Raw genomic sequence first — 21,644 nt, 5'->3', positions numbered from 1 at the left:
TACAGTCTGCTAATCACTAACACACAACCTGCTTGTTCCACAAAAGTTCTTATAAGGACTGGTAACTTGGTATAGGGTGCTACGGTACATAGGCTTGAGTGCGGTACAGTCTGCTGTTCTGTAAGGACCGCTATCGGTCCACAATAGATAGGGTTGACGTGCACCACTGCTGACCGCTGCCCTATACTGCAGCAGTCCTTCAGCGGTATAGGGACTGACGTACAGTCTGCTAAACACTAATACACAACCTGCTTGGTCCACAAAAGTTCTTATAAGGACTGGTAACTTGGTATAGGGTGCTACGGTACATAGGCTTGAGTGCGGTACAGTCTGCTGTTCTGTAAGGACCGCTATCGGTCCACAATAGATAGGGTTGCCGTGCACCACTGCTGACCGCTGCCCTATACTGCAGCAGTCCTTCAGCGGTATAGGGACTGACGTACAGTCTGCTAAACACTAATACACAACCTGCTTGGTCCACAAAAGTTCTTATAAGGACTGGTAACTTGGTATAGGGTGCTACGGTACATAGGCTTGAGTGCGGTACAGTCTGCTGTTCTGTAAGGACCGCTATCGGTCCACAATAGATAGGGTTGACGTGCACCACTGCTGACCGCTGCCCTATACTGCAGCAGTCCTTCAGCGGTATAGGGACTGACGTACAGTCTGCTAAACACTAACACACAACCTGCTTGGTCCACAAAAGTTCTTATAAGGACTGGTAACTTGGTATAGGGTGCTACGGTACATAGGCTTGAGTGCGGTACAGTCTGCTGTTCTGTAAGGACCGCTATCGGTCCACAATAGATAGGGTTGACGTGCACCACTGCTGACCGCTCACCTATACTGCAGCAGTCCTTCAGCGGTATAGGGACTGACGTACAGTCTGCTAATCACTAACACACAACCTGCTTGTTCCACAAAAGTTCTTATAAGGACTGGTAACTTGGTATAGGGTGCTACGGTACATAGGCTTGAGTGCGGTACAGTCTGCTGTTCTGTAAGGACCGCTATCGGTCCACAATAGATAGGGTTGACGTGCACCACTGCTGACCACTGCCCTATACTGCAGCAGTCCTTCAGCGGTATAGGGACTGACGTACAGTCTGCTAAACACTAATACACAACCTGCTTGGTCCACAAAAGTTCTTATAAGGACTGGTAACTTGGTATAGGGTGCTACGGTACATAGGCTTGAGTGCGGTACAGTCTGCTGTTCTGTAAGGACCGCTATCGGTCCACAATAGATAGGGTTGACGTGCACCACTGCTGACCGCTCACCTATACTGCAGCAGTCCTTCAGCGGTATAGGGACTGACGTACAGTCTGCTAATCACTAACACACAACCTGCTTGTTCCACAAAAGTTCTTATAAGGACTGGTAACTTGGTATAGGGTGCTACGGTACATAGGCTTGAGTGCGGTACAGTCTGCTGTTCTGTAAGGACCGCTATCGGTCCACAATAGATAGGGTTGACGTGCACCACTGCTGACCGCTGCCCTATACTGCAGCAGTCCTTCAGCGGTATAGGGACTGACGTACAGTCTGCTAAACACTAATACACAACCTGCTTGGTCCACAAAAGTTCTTATAAGGACTGGTAACTTGGTATAGGGTGCTACGGTACATAGGCTTGAGTGCGGTACAGTCTGCTGTTCTGTAAGGACCGCTATCGGTCCACAATAGATAGGGTTGACGTGCACCACTGCTGACCGCTGCCCTATACTGCAGCAGTCCTTCAGCGGTATAGGGACTGACGTACAGTCTGCTAAACACTAATACACAACCTGCTTGGTCCACAAAAGTTCTTATAAGGACTGGTAACTTGGTATAGGGTGCTACGGTACATAGGCTTGAGTGCGGTACAGTCTGCTGTTCTGTAAGGACCGCTATCGGTCCACAATAGATAGGGTTGACGTGCACCACTGCTGACCGCTGCCCTATACTGCAGCAGTCCTTCAGCGGTATAGGGACTGACGTACAGTCTGCTAAACACTAATACACAACCTGCTTGGTCCACAAAAGTTCTTATAAGGACTGGTAACTTGGTATAGGGTGCTACGGTACATAGGCTTGAGTGCGGTACAGTCTGCTGTTCTGTAAGGACCGCTATCGGTCCACAATAGATAGGGTTGACGTGCACCACTGCTGACCGCTGCCCTATACTGCAGCAGTCCTTCAGCGGTATAGGGACTGACGTACAGTCTGCTAAACACTAATACACAACCTGCTTGGTCCACAAAAGTTCTTATAAGGACTGGTAACTTGGTATAGGGTGCTACGGTACATAGGCTTGAGTGCGGTACAGTCTGCTGTTCTGTAAGGACCGCTATCGGTCCACAATAGATAGGGTTGACGTGCACCACTGCTGACCGCTGCCCTATACTGCAGCAGTCCTTCATCGGTATAGGGACTAAGAGTTTTGTCACAGGGTCATTTAAAAAATGACAGGCAGAGGAAGAGGCAGGCCCTTCCGCAGGGGTGGTAGGGGTAGGGCAGGAGCAACAGGCTTGAGCCAAAGTGGGAAGTTGCAGAAGGTGCGTTCAATTACTTTAAAGGATGCACCAGACTTGGTTGAGTGGCTCGCTCAGCCTTACTCTTCTGCACCCTCCTCATCCTCTCGATCTGCACCCTCTTCTTCACTCTCTGCTATGTGCACCCCCAAAGACACTACCACCAACAACACGACCACCACCACCACCACCACATACCTTCCGCTTGAGTCACTGGAATTATTTTCCGATCCATATCAAGAGGACATTTCTGATGCGCAGCCACTCTTGGTATTGGATCAGGAAGAGGAGGTAGCAACAAGCGCTACTCAGCAGTCTGACGCCAGTACCCAGATCAGCCCAAGGAGGAGGTTGGTCCCCGGTGTTGCTGCCTACTCCGAGATCTCTACTTATAGCGGTGGGGAAGGTGACGTTGATGATGACGTGTCTAGTGATGTCACGTGGGTGCCCACAAGAGAGGAAGAGGAGGGGAGTTCAGAGGGAGATATGGACCAGCAGATAGGGAGGAGAAGCAGCAATGACTTACATTGCACAGCAGGGACAAAGCAGACTGCAAATGTATCAGGAGCGAGTCATCGACCATGTACGGTCACATCTGGCGCTCCCAGGACACCGGCACATGGCTCCGCAGTGTGGGCTTTTTTTAACGTGTCCGCTGCTGACAATAGCGTTGCCATCTGCAATCTTTGCAGTCAACGCGTTAGTCGCGGTAAGCCCAATACTCACCTAGGGACGACCGCCTTAAGAAGGCACATGAGCAGCCATCACCGAGCCCAGTGGGAGCAACGGAACACACAAAGCCACACTGCAGGCTCTCACCGTCCAGCCTCGTCTTCTACTTCTCCTTCTCCTCTCTCCTCACAATTGTCCTCCACTCCACCTTCCATCACGCCAAGCTCACATTTTTCTGCAAAAAGGCAGGCTTCCGTGGGCCTAATGTTTGAGCGTAAAAAAATGATGACGCCGGATAACCCTCTTGCCCAACGGTTGGCGGCTGGCTTGTCAGAACTCATAGCCCGCCAACTACTGCCATATAAACTGGTGGACTCGGAGGCCTTTCGCAAATTTGTGGCCATTGGAACACCACAATGGAAGGTCCCAGGAAGGAAGTATTTCTCAGAGAAGGGCATCCCAGAGCTATATGGCCATGTTCAGCGGCAAGTGAATGTATCTCTGGCACACAGTGTCGGTGCCAAGATACATCTGACCACAGACACGTGGTCTAGCAAACACGGGCAGGGAAGGTATATCAGTTTTACTGCCCACTGGGTGAACCTTCTGACGGCCGTCAAGCATGTAACCCGTGGCACCCGTGTAGATTTGGTTTTACCGCCACGGATTGCATGCAGGCCTGACTCTTCTTCTCCTCCTCCTACTCCATCCTCCTCCCTCTCCTCCTCAGCTGCCTCCTCCTTTTCCGCTGCTAGCGTCTCTTCCACTGCACCGCCCAAGCTCCCCAGAACCTATTCCACATGCCAGGTGAGACGTTGCCATGCCGTGCTGCGTCTGTTGTGCCTGGAAGCAAAGAGCCACACTGGCCCGGCACTCCTTTCAGCTTTGCGTTCACAGGCAGATGAGTGGCTAACACCGCTCAATTTGACAGTTGGTAAAGTGGTGTGTGACAACGGTGCCAATCTGCTTAGCGCATTGAAACAGGGCAAAATCACGCACGTGCCGTGCATGGCACACGTCTTAAACTTGGTCGTGCAGCGATTCCTTGTCAAATACCCTGGGGTCCAGGACATCTTGCGGCAGGCAAGGAAAATCTCGGCCCATTTCAGAAGATCTTACACGGCCATGGCTCGCCTTGCTGACATTCAGCGGCGACACCATCTGCCGGTCAGACGTCTTATTTGCGATTGCCCGACGCGATGGAACTCAACCTTCTATATGCTTGATAGGCTGCTCCAGCAGAAACGTGCAGTTAACGTCTACCTGTATGAACTCTGCGAAAGAAACGGTTCTGGGGAGCTGGGTTTTTTTTCACCGCGCCAGTGGCTGCTCATGCGCGACACATGCAGACTTCTGCGGCCATTTGAGGAGATCACCAAACTGGTCAGTCGCAGCCATGGCGCCATCAGTGACATGGTACCTTATGCCTTCTTTCTGGAGCGTGCATTGCGTCGTGTCATTGATCAGGCTGTGGAGGAGCAGGAGCGGGAAGATGAGGAAGTCGCAATGCTGGATGAATTCCCAGGGGGGGCTACTCTATCTGAGACAAGTCAACAACAGGAGTCTGATGAGGAGTCAGAGGAGGATGGTGCCGGGGCGGATGAGCAGGAGCAAGAAGAGCATGCTTTAAACCTTTCTGGGATCCCTGTTGTGTGAGGATGGGGAGAGGAGAATGAAGAGGACGACATTATCCTGGATGATGAGCAGGAGCCAGGCCACCACACCGCTTCCACTTTAGTGCAAATGGGGGCCTTCATGCTCCAGTGTTTTAATAGGGACCCCCGTATAAAAAGCATGAGGGTCAAGGACCAGTACTGGGTGGCAACGTACTTAGACCCCCGGTACAAACACAAAATGGCGGAAATGTTACCGCCGTCGCAGAGGGCTGTCAGAATGCAGCACTTCCAGGCCTTGCTTCGAGAAATGCTGCATTCTGCTTTTGCGTGCGCTGGCAGAGGAGCAATTCCCACTCCCAGAGAAGGATTTGCGGGTACCAATCCAACAGCGCCTGCAAGAAGAGGCCGGTTTGAAGATGTGTTGGTGACTTCGGATATGAGGTCATTCTTTCAGCCGACCCATCGACAGGTGTCATCCGGATCCAGCATCAGGGAACGCCTAGACCGTCAGGTGTCCGACTACATTGGGTTAACGGCCGATGTGGACGCTCTGAGGAGTGATGAACCCCTAGACTACTGGGTGGGCAGGCTTGACCTCTGGCCAGAGCTTGCCCAATTTGCAATCGAACTGTTGGCTTGCCCCTCATCCAGTGTCCTGTCCGAAAGGACGTTCAGCGCAGCAGGGGGGATTGTGACCGATAAGCGTACTCGCCTAGCTCACCACAGTGTTAACTACCTCACATTTCTAAAAATGAATGAGGCATGGATCTCGGAGGAATTCAACACATGTGACCAGTAGACCATGTATATGTCTATAAACTATTTTTTTAATCAAGCACACAGACCTTCTTAATTCATTTGGCTCACTTCCTTGACCCAAAAAAGCACACCGTACTATATGCCCCTACCCTCCTCTTTGAAGAGGTTGAGCGGTGTCATATTTCTACTGGGGCTGCTTATGATATCCCTGTGCTGTGCTGACTTCCTCCTGGGGGTTCTTATTATGAAGGGATCACACTATCCCTGTGCTGTGCTGACTTCCTCCTGGGGGTTCTTATTATGAGGGGATCACACCATCCCTGTGCTGTGCTGACTTCCTCCTGGGGCTGCTTACGGTGCTGCTGTCAGTGCTGTATGTCACGGTGCTGCTGTCAGCGCTGTATGTCACGGTGCTGCTGTCAGCGCTGTATGTCACGGTGCTGCTGTCAGCGCTGTATGTCACGGTGCTGCTGTCAGCGCTGTATGTCACGGTGCTGCTGTCAGCGCTGTATGTCACGGTGCTGCTGTCAGCGCTGTATGTCACGGTGCTGCTGTCAGCGCTGTATGTCACGGTGCTGCTGTCAGCGCTGTATGTCACGGTGCTGCTGTCAGCGCTGTATGTCACGGTGCTGCTGTCAGCGCTGTATGTCACGGTGCTGCTGTCAGTGCTCTGTATTACGGTGCTGCTGTCAGATGCCTCTATCACGGTGCATGTGTCATTCCGGTATGTCACGCTGCTGGTGATCATCTCCTGCACCCTCTTCTTTGCCTACCCTGGTCCCTGACCTTCCCTCTCCTCCATTGCCTTCATTAGCTCCATAGTCCTGAATTGTTAGAACAATTTCCCAAATAAAATAAAAATGCTTGTAGTTATCGATCCCAAATTCACCTCATACATGTATTATGTCATTGTCCAGATGGTGGGACTACGTTTTACCCCCTAATAATTACCACGTGGCCGCAAATTCGACATGAAGGTTTGCAAAGTTCGCCTCCCATTGAAGTCAATGGGGCCCGCGGCGAACGTTCGGTTTCGCGAACGTTTGGGTCCGTTCGCATTTCGCGTTCGCGAAACGTCCCGTCGGAAGTTCGTCCATCACTAGCAGCAATGACAGTAATGTCCCGTTGCAGATCTGATTGTCTTCACCGGCATGGAGGAGCACATTATCGTTTATCCAATATGGTGTAGTAGCAAGCAATAGGTTTCTTGAAATGAGGAGAGCTAAAGTAGGTTCAGTAAAGTATTCCTAAGGTAGAGATGTCTGTGCAAAGTGTCCCAGTGAAAACGGGAGAAAGGATTTGTAAAGGTGGGCGACTGCTATCTCACCAACGACCAGGCAGATTCGATGCCCTCCGGACAGCAGCTCATGCAGCGACACCTGTGCAGTGGATCCGCTGTATCGATCTCCTGATGTGAAGCTCAGCACACAGGTCGACAGGCGACCGGAGTGGTGCTGGATGAATGTCAGATGAACAGCAAGCAGAGCTAGGCCCCTCTCACCCAGGTTGGAATGTTGTATTCTGCTTGGTAGATCACAATCCCCCTCTCACAGCAGTGGGATGGCCTCCACATGAGGGGATCCAGGAAGCAAAGAGACCTGGGCCTAATCCGCCCCGTACGTTTAAAGTCTATCCCACAGTTCTCTTGACTCTGCAGTGCACCCTGGGATTTGTGGTCCTGTCACCTTAAAACTCAGTAAGGATGCTTTGTGCTGGGACTTCCTATCCCACAGTTATCTTCTGCTGCACCCTGATGATTGGCTCTCTGCTTCTGCCAATAGGGAGGCAGGGGAAAGAGCAGAGTGGGTGGATGCTTGTATGTGTGTGTGTGTCACTCTGCACACAGGGAAACAAGAGGGTGAGAGGAGAAAGCCTGCGCAAGGGCTGACAGGCGTGTCTCTGCCTGACGTCCACCGGTGGGGACAACAGGAGGTACAGGAACCGGGGGTGGCAGAGCAGACCCTGCTACACACTCCCCCCACCGAAGAACCTTTGGACCTCCAAAGGAGGTAGAAAGTCTGTGACCTGTTATATGCTTTTTATCTACAAGCGGAGAGAAGCAGGTTAGTGTGCACACAAAATTAGACAGTTTGCATCTGCATAAAACCCTGGCAGAGGAACTTCCCACCAGTTAGCATAGGAGGGGAAGTTGTCCTGCCTACAGGCCACCTGAATTGGTATGGCCCAACTAGATGTGCCAGGGGGTGAGTTGGGGTTGTCCTCCACCAAATCTGTGGTGGGAGAATCAGGCGCTTCAAGAGTCCTTTTTGAAGTGAAAACAAACAGCTTCCTCAGAGCTTTCACCCAGAGTATCATAGGTCAGTCTCTTCTCTCTCTCTCTCTCTGCTTTTTAGGCTTTAGAGTTACAGGGACTCTGATCTCTCTTCATAATTTCGGATATTCAAAATGTGGAAATTCTAAATTTTGGAAATTCTAAATTCAGAAATTGAAAAATTCGGAATTTTGAATTTTTGGAAATTTGAAAATTCTAAATTTGGAAATTCGAAATTTCAGAGATTGAAAAATTCAGAATTTCAGAAATTTAAAAAATTAACAAATTTGTCTAAATTCGTTAAAAAACGAATTCAGAACTAAACGAATTGCACATGTCTAGAAAACAGCTTCCCCAGAGCTTTCACCCAGAGTATCATAGGTCAGTCTCTTAGGTGGGTGAATAGCTCTTCTCTCTCTCTCTGATTTTTAGGCTTTAGAGTTACAGGGACCCTGGTCTCCATTTCATCAGCTTTCTCTTCTTCCTGCATATCAGACTCAGCTTCCTCTTCGGTGAAGGATGGGAAGTCTTCGGGCTCTGCTGCCGGTGTTCTGGCATATAGTGTCCTGCCATCATATAGTGTCCGCCCCATACTGCGCAGGCACAGCGCTTGCGCAGTACGGAGCAGAAGAAGCTTCGGAAAACCTCTGAAGATGAACGGCGCCTGCGCCGTGAGTCGAGGTGGTAGCCCCACCATCCAAGCGGAAATAGGGCTGGCAAAATTAGGGGACCCCTCGCGGGCTCGCCATGCTTCGGGCTCGGCCTCACTGCGCTCGGCTCTTTTTATTCCAACTCTATGTCCACTTGGATGGTGGGGCTACAACCTGGACTCACGGCGCAGGCGCCGTTCATCTTTGGGTAATTTCTGAATCTGTATGTGCTGTGTACTGCGCATGCGCAGTACACAGCGGACACTATCCGATGGGGGACTCTATATGACAGGACACCGGCATAGAAGATTGAAGATCTTTCAACTGTTCAAAAGGTGGGCTCTAAGGCACAAACTCAAGGGCTTCTGGCCTCAATGTCCCAGTGTCAATCAATTTGGGAGGAGAAGAAGGGGGAGTGGCAGGCCCTGGTATTTAGGATGGCTACAGCCAATCCATTCCCATTTCTTCATCCTCGCTATTCGCATCCTCTTCAGCAAGAGGCAACGACTGAGACCTAGTCACAGGTCTGGGTCTCTGAGAGGTTTTGGATGTGGACTGTGAATCTGGCTGTAGTGGCACAAGAACTGCTTCCGACAGAGGCAACAGATGGTTGCGGTGCCAAGTCTTCAGCAGGCCTGTGCTCCCTTATGGCCAGATTTGATATACTTGGAGTCCGGCAGCTGTTTGCAAAAAACATAGGGCTGTGACTTCCATCAGTCAGCCAACTTGTGCTTTCCAGGGACACCCAGGATTCTTAGCAGTACTCTGTCACCTGGTTGCAAGTCCTACACTCATACTCTGAGGTCAAAATTTCTCTTGTTCCTCTGTCCTCGGGCATCTGAGGCCGCTTGGGCCTTGTTCTAGGCGGTCTTGAGACTTTTCCGTAATCAGTCCACATACCCTCTGTGGGAGGTTGTCAAGGTATGGTCTAAGGACGTGCCAAAGGCCAAGTCTACTGTCAGCCAGGCCTCCTGTCCAAACATCAGATGATGGGAGAGTATCCCGTGGCATCATTTGCAGTGCTGTTATAAGCATGTACCATAGCGGCTATATGCTTGCTCCAGTTCGTCTTTTGTTCTGAATTCAAAGTCCCAAGCATATCTTGAGGATGGTATGGGTTGGTTCTGGACTTCTTAATGCCTAACAGGTCTAAAAGTCTCTTGATGAGGCTGCTCTCAAAATCTTTACCTTGATCAGAGTGGATACATTGGGGCAGGCCATAGTGTACAAAGAACTTCTCCAATAAGATCTTGGCCACCGTGGATCCCTGTTGATCCTTTGTGGGAAATGCCTGGGCATACCAAGTGAAGTGGTCAGTCACTGCCAGGATATTTCCCTGTCTGCTCAGATCATGGCTCCAAGCACAGAAAGTCAATGTAGAATGGTCGAGAGCCAAGCCGGGGTCGGTTCCAATCTGGCAGCTGAGTACAAAAGGGACAAAGAAGAAGAATGGTCAAGGTACAAATTCAAGGTCAATGGCAAGCAGCAAACAAGAGTAGTCAAATAGGTTTCCAGGTCACAACAAAAGGCCACCAGCGAGACCCCTGAACCATGCTGCAGGGTCCGAGAGACGTCACCTCTGACCCTGCAGCGACAGGCCCCCTGATAGGGAGGAACATACAAAAAACCCAAAGAGCAGCCCATTAGGGTAGCAAGAAAGTGCCGCTGCACCTCACCTACCTGGGCTGGACCGGTGCTGGGGGCGCCTGCCATCGCTGTCTTGCCCTCGTCCATTCGGCCGAGTAGGACAGCTCCGCTCGTTCAGATTCCGCCATACTTTTAGAATTTTCCCACCCGCCGTGTCATCAGCGATGGCCGGAAGCGGAAGCACCGGTCATCTGACCCGCCCCCTAGTCCCTGCATTCCAGGTGCTTGGAACCACGGTGCCACGCCCCCTCAGACCGCCCTGCGTCGCCGGAAACGACGTGTTCGCCGGCCGGGACCTTGACCCGAAAACGGGGATATGCCGCTGACCTGCAGCGACCCCCGCCAGCAACAGAGCCCTCCCAGCGCTAACCAGTGGCCTCCAGGCTCACGACGCCGGCCCTCTGAGGGTCCTCGCTCCCCTGAGATGGCGGGACCGGGAGCACCAGGACTCCCCTCATCCCTGGAGGAGCTGCTGGGGGGCCACAAAAAAGCACCAACACCACCACTGGTAAGCCTGCTCTCCCCCGGAGAGAGTGTAGCTTCCCTGGTTCCAGGCACATGCTTCCACCATGGAGGAAACACAATAACTGAAGCCATGTTGGAAGAGGGGGAGTTTTTAAAGTGGGCATGTGTTACCTGAGAAGAAGGTGGAGCTACACTCTCTCCGGGGTTGTCCTGAAAGGCAATTTGAGAAAGAAGTTAACACCCCCCCCAACTGTATAAATTGCATATATTAAAGCGGAGGTCCACCCTAAAGTGGACCTTCCGCTCATTGGAACCCTCCCCCCCTCCGGCACCACAATTCGCACCTTTCAGGGGGGAGGGGGGTGCAGGTACCTGTACAGTACAGGTATCTGCACCCACTTCCGGCGTAGATTCTGCAGAAGGTACACCCCTTTCCGCAGAATCTACGCCCCTTTCCGAAGGTCCCCCGCTGCCTGCTGGGAAACACACGGATCCCAGAGACAGCGGGGACCATCCTTATTGCGCATGCGCAGTAGGGAACCGGGAAATTAAGCCGAAAGGCTCCACTTCCTGATTCCCATACCCAAGATGGCGGCGGCAGCACCCGAGAGACAATCGAGAGATCGGCTTCGGGTGCCGACATCGCGGGCGCGCTGGGCGGGTAAGTGTCATTATTTTAAAAGTCAGCAGCTGCAGTATTTGTAGCTGCTGGCTTTTAAAAAAAAAAAAACGGCGGGCTCCCGGCAGACTCCCGCTTTAAGAGCTTTAAAGTGCTGATGTCAATGTCCTCCATCTCTATACTGGTTTCAGTGGGGAGGTAGCACCAGAGAAGTCAATCAGCAGGCAGTGCCAGCACAGGATGCCGTGTGTCCAGCCCACCTCTGGACTGGGACCTCCTGACCCTGCAGTGGAGCCCTGGGTGGGGGTAAGGGGTGGATATAAAGGCCAGGGGCTGAGGCCAAGTCATCTCTAGCTAGCAATTAGCCTCAATGTCCTGCATAACACTAGTCAGAGTGCTCTGGTAGAGTCTGCAGGGATGGACACACACACACACTCACACACACACACAAACACACCCCTTTTAAAAATGACACCCAACATGTTGTAATTACCTGCATCTACATAGACCAGGGTACTGGCAAGAGCCAGACTTGCATCATCACTTAGGGTAATATTGACACAATAAGATCCTGGTTCTGAAAACTCTCTTCGTAGGGTCAAGAGGCACTGGTTTGAAGCTGGAATTGGATCACATACAACATTCGGAAGAATCATGCAAGAAGCATCTTAAACAATTGTGCAGACACCTGTAGGCATGCTTGGAGACAAACCATATCATTAGCATACGGAGGAACATCATGAGTCTAGGCAGAGCAGATGTCCAGGGGGCAAAACTACAACCTCAATTTTACTGCTGGAAAACAGGATAATTGTATTGTCAATACTGTGCATCTTCACTCTACATGTAGCTCTGTTGTGAGGGAATATGCTAGTAAAAAAAACAATTGGGACATCTTTGTCTTGCAATCCTTCTTTGCAGTTAAAGGGGACACTTAACTGCAGTGCAGCCCAGGGCCCCAATCTGCCTCAACCCATTATAAATAGCATCACACACACCGCACCTACCTGCCTTCACAGGACCACACAAAATCAATTACAGAATCTTCAGCCTGGGAGGGCACTTGGATAGTTTTAATTTCAATACAAGTCATACCAAGGATGCCATCTAAATAGAAAAGTTTAAGTTTAAACATTTAAGCCAAAAGTATAATTTTAAGCCATGAAAAATTTCTGAATGCTTTCCACCTACCTGCAACTGTAGTTTTTGTAGTTGTCATAGTTGAATTGGTAGTATTCTGTTCTTCTGTAGTTAGGTCTCAGTTTCAAAGGGTGGTACTTCTGTGGCGTTACCTTTTGGACAATAGTTATTGTAATAGTTATTGTAATACTTGTTGCACATGAACCCCCCCCCCCCCAAAAGCTACCATTTAAGCAAACGGCAGTTATAGAACATTCTCTCTCCCCCCGACTTACCAGTTGCGTTTGTAGGCATCTGTGTAGTTGGTGCAACTGGTTTACAGGGTCCTGGAATGGCAGCTTTGATGGTTAGGTTCAGACTGAAGTTTCCAAGCAAAGTGTAAGTATGAGTGGAGACTGGGTTATTGGACACAAAGGAGCCACTGCCATCACCATAGGTCCAGTTGAATGACAGAATAGATTTGTTGAGGTAGTGGCTTGGATCATGGATTTTAACATCAAATGAAATTGGAGAATCTTTGATATAGATGTGGTCAGAGGAATTCTTGTCATTTTTCGGAGAAATGTTCACATAGAAAGGAATTTGATCTGAAGATAAAAAGGTGAGCCACTATAAAGTAAGTGAAGATTCTTTACACATGCCCCCACATTGCATTTCACAGAAAAATCTGTGCCGAAGATCAAAAAAGTAAAAAATGTTATTACAGTATAATTGCACATTTTCCCCACAAAAGGAAGGAGGCACTACCCCCCCACAGTCAAGTTCCACAAAGATCGGATGCAAAGTGTTCTCTACTTTGATGCACCATATGGATGCAGATAATTTAAAGCAGGTTATATTTATAACTACACTTTTCAAGACACCAGAACCAAGAATATGTACAGAAAAGTTTTTATCAGCATCTTCACACTTACCTGTTACAATGTACAGGCCACTTGCTTTAGCAACAGGGTAATGCTTTTGATTGCCTCTCCTAAAAACAGTCACCTCGATCATCTGTGTACCAGCTGTGATGTTTGTAGTATTTGTTGAGAGAACAGCTGAAGATCTTCCAGTCGTCTGATAGTACTGGCCTGGATATGGAAAATACCTTCAGAATCAAGTCAAACTTTACACTTCTAGCATTCAGACTACCGTATATACTCGAGTATATGTCGATCCGAATATAAGCCGAGGCTCCTAATTTACCACAAAAAAAATGGGAAAACTTATTGCCTCGTGTATAAGCCGAGGGTGAGACATGCCTGTCCATCCCTGTGTCCATCCCTGTGTTTCCATCCCTGTGTGTCCAGCCCTGTGTGTCCAGCCCTGTGTGTGCAGCCCTGTGTGTCCAGCCTACCTGTGTCCCGAGCCTGTGTCCCGAGCCTGTGTCCTTCTGCACATACGGCGGCCATGCCAGGATCGCCGCACCTCTTCTCGTCTGTGACAGACGGCGGCCATTCCACTGTTCAAAAGCCGCGCCTCCGTCTGTGATAGGCGGAACACTCAATTTCCCAGCAGTCTGTGTTCCGCCTATCACGGACATCCTCTCATCCTCGTCCGTAGTATGAGGATGAGCGGATGTCCGTGATAGGCGGACCACTGACTGCTGGGAAATTGAGTGTTCCGCCTATCACAGACAGGGAGGCGCGGCTTTTGAATAGTGGAATGGCCGCCGTCTGTCTGCTCGACACGCTGATCGGGTAGACAGACGGTGGTGACTCGAGTATAAGCCGAGGGGGGCACTTTCAGCCTAAAAAAAGAGGCTGAAAATCTCAGCTTATACTCGAGTATATACGGTAGTTTCCCCCTAGAAACACATGTAGGGCTCAGTAATAGGAAGAAAATGCTTTGAAGCCAATTTGCACATGAAAACATATCCAAATGAGATCATCACTTGCCCAATATCCAGAAAAGGCCCATACAAACTAGCTGCCAAGTGACTGGGGTTTCCCGCTAGTTTATTAGTTCAACTACCCATAAAGTAATATAGCCAGGCTAATAAGAAAGCTTGCCCTTATTGGTTGTGCAGTATGGCAGGAGCCTGGTGCCCGAATAGAATTTTCTTTACAGATTTAGAGAACACACACAGCAACTTGTCAAAGCTGTAATTCAGCTAGCCATTATCTATGAGATCTACATAGAGAATAACTTGGAATGGTATCAACCCAGTGTTTGAAAGATGGAGATGAAGTTATGGTGTCTCCTGTCACGGTGGCGAGGAAATGGTTTTCCATCTGGAAACCTGTTCGAAAAACTACAGTTTCCTTCATTACAGAACGGTACCGATTTGGTCCAGTTATACACATACTGATGACTAAAGGAAGCGGAAATAGAGGATTAGACAAAGCCAGCCATCCTACCCCTTGACAGATTAGAAACAGAAACCTATATACCATTAGCACATCCTTGTTGATAGACTATATCCCCATCTTCATTTTCCTTTTGACATCTGGGAAACTGCAGAGCCACAGAAAATGTAACGTTTGACCCTATCAGTGCAGGACTGTCACTGGTCAAGCATGCCACTACTTTGCCACCTAAAGCAAGATAAAAAAAAATAAAAAAAATAATCCTGTCTTAGACAGGCCAGATTCCAGTAGCCAAGAAGTCAATGTAAATAAGGTATAAGTGGGCCACACTTTTGGTACACAAGTAGTGCAGGTTGCTAGATTTGCCCAACCCTCAGTTTTTAATTTGATCCATCCTTTGCATGTTTACGTGGTACCATTTGCCTAGCAGAAAAATTGTACACATTACCCAGCCTACTGGCTTACACCATCTCCCAAAACTGCTGGGTGTCTGCTAAACAGGTTAATGGTTGGAAAAGATTCCTCCACAAGGACACAAGCAGCAGACCTCACTGGTTTACAGAAGCTCAGAGGCCAGTATAAAAATGTGGAATTAGGTGTAGCTACAGTTTCCTTTATTGAACTATAAAGGATGCCAATATTCCTTTAATTCCTAAATAGGTTTGCTTCCGTTTACACTGACAACCCCTTTAATCAGAGGCCAGAGTACAGTCCTAGTAATTGTAAGGAAAAACTACAACTGAGGAGGTTTCTGTATACTATATTTGCCAGAAAGCAAAGTTTTGAGTAGGGCATGACTGTCTGGTTTGGCCTCTCATTCAATGACTACTGCCAAAGTAGTATTCCCTTGTCTAAGTGCTCACATTGGAAGACATTTGCATTAAGATACAAGTGTCATGTCAGGTCCACATTATCCCCTTTGGGTGGAGAGGCAGGAAGGTTCACTATTAAAATGAAACAGTGTATTTAGTACCTAAAAGATTAAACTTTTTTTTTTTGAAAGAAAATATTGTGGTGTCAGCTTTAGATATTACCCCCCCCAACAATTTTCCCATCTAGGATCACCAGATTTCCAGGCAGGATAAAGCTTGTCATCCCAAGAGCTGCTGGCCAGGGACCAACCATGTACAAGGTGATTTTCATGGTCAGTCCCCCTTCCGAACTCTGACACATCTTGGAAACCTGTAGAGATACACAATTTTAGCTCACGATATACAAAACCATGGAAAAGGTTGATTGATGCTGACATGCATTACCACATTATATGTGCGAATCTGAAATTGGTCGATTCTTACAAGTTGTGTCTAACCATAAACAGCATTTACCACAGGACTTATGGATGAACCATAAAAGCACACGTGGAGACTGACCACTTTAGAAAAGTTTGGAGTCACCAATATAACTCTTGGAAATAGATTAGAACAGTTACTTGGACCTGGAGAAATCACTAGAATTTATGGTATGCTAGGGGAACAGTTTACTCAGCTCACTTCCAACCAAATTTTAATTAGCTGCACAACACGGTTTATTAAAGTCACAGGATTCCAATAGAGTCATATAAAACACTTGTTGAAAAGCACTAGTGTTTATTCTGTAAAATTTATATTGGCTTGCTTCCTGAAATTTCAGACTGTGACCCTTGCTTAAACTACATTAAACATTGCCAAACATCTGCTATTTTACATTGGGCCACCACAAGAAACACTAACGTATTACAAGATGCATCAAAGTTCCCTTGACAAATTAAAAATTTCTGTATTATGCTTGCAATGGTCTGATATAAAGTGCAACTAGAATCTGACTCCAGCAGAGTCCCCCCTTACAGCAGGTATTCCCAGCGGAGTCCCCCCCTTACATCAGGTATTCCCGGCGGAGTCCCCACTTACATCAGGCATTCCTGGCGGAGTTCTCCCTTACATCAGGCATTCCTGGCAGAGTCCCCCCTTACATCAGGCATTGCCAGTGGAGTCCCCCCTTACATCAGGCATTGCCAGCGGAGTCCCCCTTACATCAGGTATTGCCAGCGGTGTCCCCCCTTACACCAGGCATTCCCAGCGGAGTCCCCCCTTGCATCAGTTATTCCCAACGGAGTCCCATCTAACACCAGGCATTCCCAGTGGAGTCCCCTCTTACATTAGGCATTCCCAGCGGAGTCCCCCCTTGCATCAGTTATTCCCAACGGAGTCCCATCTAACACCAGGCATTCCCAGTGGAGTCCCCTCTTACATTAGGCATTCCCAGTGGAGTCCCCCCTTACACCGGGCATTCCCGGCGGAGTCCCCCCTTACACCGGGCATTCCCGGCGGAGTCTCCCCTTACACCGGTCATTCCCGGCAGAGTCCCCCCTTGCACCAGACATTCCCAGCGGAGTCCCCCCTTGCACCAGGCATTCCCAGCGGAGTCCAACCTTGCACCAGGCATTCCCAGCGGAGTCCCCCCTTGCATCAGTTATTCCCAACGGAGTCCCATCTAACACCAGGCATTCCCAGTGGAGTCCCCTCTTACATCAGGCATTCCCAGTGGAGTCCCCCCTTACACTGGGCATTCCCAGCGGAGTCCCCCCTTGCACCAGGCATTCCCAGCGGAGTCCCCCCTTGCACCAGGCATTGCCAGCGGAGTCCCGCCTTGCATCAGTTATTCCCAACGGAGTCCCATCTAACACCAGGCATTCCCAGTGGAGTCCCCTCTTACATCAGGCATTCCAAGGGGAGTCCCCCCTTACACTGGGCATTCCCGGCGGAGTCCCCCTTACACTGGCCATTCCCGGCGGAGTCCCCCCTTACACCGGGCATTCCCGGCAGGGTCTCTCCTTACACCGGTCATTCCCGGCAGAGGCCTCCCTTGCACCAGGCATTCCCGGCGGAGTCCCCTTTTACATCAGGCATTCCCGGCGGAGTCCCCCCTTACACCAGGCATTCCCAGCGGAGTCCCCTCTTACACTGGGTATTCCCTGCGGAGTCCCCCCTTACACCAGGTATTCCCGGCGGAGTCCCCCCTTACACCAGGTATTCCCGGCGGAGTCCCCCCTTACACCAGGTATTCCCGGCGGAGTCCCTCCTTGCACCAGGCATTCCCAGCAGTCAACCCATCACAGTTTTCTATGGAAGTGACGTTCCGTCGCCGCCATCTTGCTACACCCCACACTCATCCACAGTAAGGATACACTAAGAAAGGGTAAAGAGGACATGCTGTAACACCCACGAGTTTTGCATTTTACACGTATTTATAACAGTAATGTGAGTTTATATAGTGAAATACAGGACGTACAACTCCGTCTGACTGGTTAGACTCCGTCCGTCTCTGCCGTCTCTCTTCACATGTTTTGCAGGAGACGGAGACTGGGTTTTCTACACAAAAAACTGCCAAAAATCACATTGCGTTTTTGATGTGTTTCCATTGAAGTTTATGGAGCCTAAATGACACTGCATTCACACCAAAATAGCAAGTCTAGCTAAAATAAATAGCTCTGGAATGATTGCAGTTGAGTAGACAGGTTCTGTGAAATGTGTGACACAGCAGTGCCTACATACAGAAGACCTTTTCAGCCACACTGAAGTTTGGTTTGTTCGGTTACATTTTGCTTTGATAGCCAGTGCTGAATGTACCATTACGGAGAGTGCTCTTGTGCCATAAGGCAGCACAGGCAAAAAGGTGGTTTCCACTAGTGATGGCCGAACGGTTCGCCCGGCGGTCGTTTCGCGGCAAATTTCGGCTGTTCGCGGTCCGCCCGTTCGGCGGACTATTGGCGCCGTTCGCCCTGCGGACTTCCTTGTTTACTGTGTAAAAGAACTTTGACCTATGATGACACATCCATCATGGGGTACAGGACAGCCAATTGAGACATTACAGCACATGGACACTTGGACATTCCCCCTAACTTATAAATACACCCGATCCGGCGGCCATTTTACATTCTTTCTTCTGTCACTATAGGGAGAGGTTGCTGTGTGGAGCAGGGAGAGATTGCAGTGACTCAAATCGCTAGCTATTTGGTACACAAAAGTTCTTTTTAGGACTGGTATAGGTGTTAGGTGTATATAGGTTTGCTGTGCTACTGATTGTTGCAGCAGCCTGAGTGTCTTTTGTCAGTTTAGAGAAAGGGACAGGACGGTGTGTGCTGCAGGGAGAGTCAGTTTAATCATTAGCTGTTACTATCAGGTCCACAAAAGTGCTATTCCAGTAACCAGTTATTGTTCCAGCAGCCTCTGTTTTGTCAGTTTATATAGGGACAGGCAGGAAGCAGTGTGTGAGGCAGTGAGGGTCAGTTTAATCAGAAGCTGTTACTATCAGGTCCACAAAAGTGCTATTCCAGTAACCAGTTATTGTTCCAGCAGCCTCTGTTTTGTCAGTTTCAATAGGGACAGGCAGGAAGCAGTGTGTGAGGCAGTGAGGGTCAGTTTAATCAGTAGCTGTTACTATATTAGGTCCACAAAGGTTATTTTCAGGACTGGTATCAGTGGTATGGTAATAGGCTTGTACACGTATAATATTCTTTCTTCCAAATATAGAAAGAATATTATACTTGACTGCTGCCCTTCTGCTGCAGTCTGCTAATCATTCACAACCTACTTGTTCCACAAAGGTCCTTTATAAGGACTGGTAATAACCTGGTGTAGGGTGCTATAGTACATAGGGTTGAGTGAGGTACAGTCTGCTATTCTATAAGGACTGGTATAGGTCCACAATACATAGGGTTGAGGTGCACTACTGCTGACCGCTGCCCTATACTGCAGCAGTCCTTCATCAGTATAGGGACTGACGTACAGTCTGCTAATCAGTCACACACAACCTACTTGTTCCACAAAGGTCCTTATAAGGACTGGTAACTTGGTCTGTCTAGGGTGCTACAGTACATAGGGTTGAGTGAGGTACAGTCTGCTATTCTATAAGGACTGGTATAGGTCCACAATACATAGGGTTGAGGTGCACTACTGCTGACCGCTGCCCTATACTGCAGCAGTCCTTCATCAGTATAGGGACTGACGTACAGTCTGCTAATCAGTCACACACAACCTACTTGTTCCACAAAGGTCCTTATAAGGACTGGTAACTTGGTCTGTCTAGGGTGCTACAGTACATAGGGTTGAGTGAGGTACAGTCTGCTATTCTATAAGGACTGGTATAGGTCCACAATGCATAGGGTTGAGGTGCACTACTGCTGACCGCTGCCCTATACTGCAGCAGTCCTTCATCAGTATAGGGACTGACGTACAGTCTGCTAATCAGTCACACACAACCTACTTGTTCCACAAAGGTCCTTATAAGGACTGGTAACCTGGTGTAGCGTGCTACAGTACATAGGGTTGAGTGAGGTACAGTCTGCTATTCTATAAGGACTGGTATAGGTCCACAATAAATAGGGTTGAGGTGCACTACTGCTGACCGCTGCCCTATACTGCAGCAGTCCTTCATTGGTATAGGGACTGATGTACAGTCTGCTAATCACTCACACACAACCTACTTGTTCCACAAAGGTCCTTATAAGGACTGGTAAGGTATAGGGTACTACAGTACATAGGGTTGAGTGAAGTACAGTCTGCCATTCTATAAGGACTGGTATAGGTCCACAATACATAGGGTTGAGGTGCACTACTGCTGATCACTGCCCTATACTGCAGCAGTCCTTCATCGGTATAGGGACTGACGTACAGTCTGCTAATCGCTCACACACAACCTACTTGTTCCACAAAGGTCCTTATAAGGACTGGTAAGGTATAGGGTACTACAGTACATAGGGTTGAGTGAGGTACAGTCTGCCATTCTATAAGGACTGGTATAGATCCACAATACATAGGGTTGAGGTGCACTACTGCTGACCGCTGCCCTATACTGCAGCAGTCCTTCATCGGTATAGGGACTGACGTACAGTCTGCTAATCACTCACACACAACCTACTTGTTCCACAAAGGTCCTTATAAGGACTGGTAAGGTATAGGGTACTACAGTACATAGGGTTGAGTGAGGTACAGTCTGCCATTCTATAAGGACTGGTATAGGTCCACAATACATAGGGTTGAGGTGCACTACTGCTGACTGACCGCTGCCCTATACTGCAGCAGTCCTTCATCGGTATAGGGACTGACGTACAGTCTGCTAATCACTCACACACAACCTACTTGTTCCACAAAGGTCCTTATAAGGACTGGTAAGGTATAGGGTACTACAGTACATAGGGTTGAGTGAGGTACAGTCTGCCATTCTATAAGGACTGGTATAGGTCCACAATACATAGGGTTGAGGTGCACTACTGTTGACTGACCGCTGCCCTATACTGCAGCAGTCCTTCATTGGTATAGGGACTGAGAGTTTGGTCACAGGGTCATTTAAAAAATGACAGGCAGAGGAAGAGGCAGGCCCTTCTGCAGGGGTGGTAGGGGTAGGGCAGGAGCAACAGGCTTGAGCCAAAGTGGGAAGTTGCAGAAGGTGCGTTCAATTACTTTAACCACTTGCAGACCGGACCATTTTGCTGGTCAAAGACCAGACCACTTTTTGCGATTCGGCATTGCGTCGCTTTAACTGACAATTGCGGGGTCGTGCGACGTGGCTCCCAAACAAAATTGACGTCCTTTTTTTCCCACAAATAGAGCTTTCTTTTGGTGGTATTTGATCACCCCTGCGGTTTTTATTTTTTGCGCTATAAACAAAAATAGAGCGACAATTTTGAAAAAAACGCATTATTTTTTACTTTTTGTTATAATAAATATCCCCCAAAAATATATAAAAAAACATTTTTTTCCCTCAGTTTAGGCCGATACGTATTCTTCTACATATTTTTGGTAAAAAAAATCGCAATAAGCGATTATTGATTGATTTGCGCAAAAGTTATAGCGTTTACAAAATAGGGATAGTTTTATAGCATTTTTATTAATAATTTTTTATTATTATTTTTTTACTAGTAATGGCGGCGATCAGCGATTTTTATTGTGACTGCGACATTGTGGGGGACCCATCGGACATTTTTGGGACCATTGTCATTTATACAGTAATCACTGCTATATA

General features: G+C 48.7%; 1 pseudogene; it reads right to left on the bottom strand.

Moving 5' to 3' along the window:
- Positions 1-8,215: 8,215 nt before the first annotated feature.
- LOC143998030 (protein QNR-71-like) lies at positions 8,216-17,468 on the bottom strand (annotated as a pseudogene).
- Positions 17,469-21,644: the final 4,176 nt, after the last annotated feature.

Source organism: Lithobates pipiens, unplaced genomic scaffold (genome assembly GCF_037356315.1).
Source record: "Lithobates pipiens isolate NorthernLeopardFrog02 unplaced genomic scaffold, aLitPip1_a1.2 Scaffold_19, whole genome shotgun sequence".
NCBI classification, from domain to species: Eukaryota; Metazoa; Chordata; class Amphibia; order Anura; family Ranidae; genus Lithobates; species Lithobates pipiens.
Note: the sequence above shows the minus strand (reverse complement) of the source record. Positions and strands in the feature narration are given on the sequence as shown.